The sequence below is a fragment of the Montipora foliosa genome, chromosome 6, assembly GCF_036669935.1.
Source record: "Montipora foliosa isolate CH-2021 chromosome 6, ASM3666993v2, whole genome shotgun sequence".
NCBI classification, from domain to species: domain Eukaryota; kingdom Metazoa; phylum Cnidaria; class Anthozoa; order Scleractinia; family Acroporidae; genus Montipora; species Montipora foliosa.
The window spans coordinates 63036205-63037373 of NC_090874.1; positions in this window are offsets into that span (position 1 = coordinate 63036205).

A 1169-nucleotide genomic window follows, 5' to 3' on the forward strand; every position below is an offset into this window, starting at 1 on the left:
ATCATTAGTTCTTTTCCGGCATAGTTCGGCTCGCGCGTTCTATATTGTAAGCAATATTTAGGTTGTCTGAGTGCTCCCTCAAGTGCAGAAAATGACAGCCTTTGTACTGTGACTTTCATTTCGCTTGTAGTATTCAGCCAGTTGGCACGGCAGCGTTATTAAGCTTCCACTATATTGGCTTTGTATTTATTTATTCTTATCTGTACAAGTGTACATTGTATAAAAGCTCTACCGCTGGCACCTCCCTCCACCAACTGGTTTTGTGTTGTCCATGCTTACAACAGAAGCGTTTTCAATTCGGCTTAGCGAAGCCAAAGAAAATAGAATTGTCCTTAGTGGAATAGGATCTCGATATTTTTACTACTACATTATCAGTCTCTTTTCTCAATACTGTTTTACTGGTATAGGCTCTAGTGGAGCGAAACAAATTGCACTTTTTCGGAATCGCAGGCTTTATGTCTGGTTACATATGACTCTGCCTTCCAAGTCAGCTCTCATAGCGTTTCAGACAGGCCTCATGCAAGCAATTATGTCTACCCCTTGGAAAAGATGGGTGCCCCAAATTTTTGGAGAATATCAATTTGAAGTAGTCTTAAAACCGCGGATAGGACTAGAATATTCATCAAAAGGCCGGAATATTTAAGGATTTATAATTAACAAATTCTCCACCATCATTGCGTTTAATACCTCCTTCACAAATCAGGCTAACGAGTAGAACTCAAATATGGTGTTGCCAAAGGTGATTGGAAAATGCTGAATTAAAATGCATTGAAACCTCGAAAAGCTCCCCCCCAGTTCGACCTAACTTTATACTAAGGGTGCATTTTTTTGAAAATTTCCTGGCTATTCTCATTTCGGATATTACAAAATACACGGAATATAAACACGCACATTTTTCAGTTGCGTTCAAACCACTGATGAAGAGGGAGTACCCCCTTGGGCCCAAATTTGAACTTTCATTTTATATTCATGCATTGGCATGGCGACTGAAAAAGGTTTCCCTAAAGTTTGGAACACGAACTGTTGTAATATGGCCATAAGTGCCAGTTTTTTGGCGCTTTCCTCTATTTTTCGGTTTGCTTCATTTGCTAAAAATCTTAAGGGGGAAGATGACGAAGAATCTCAGTCTTGTACTTTTGCCATGCTTTGCGTAGTGCAAATGCATTCCT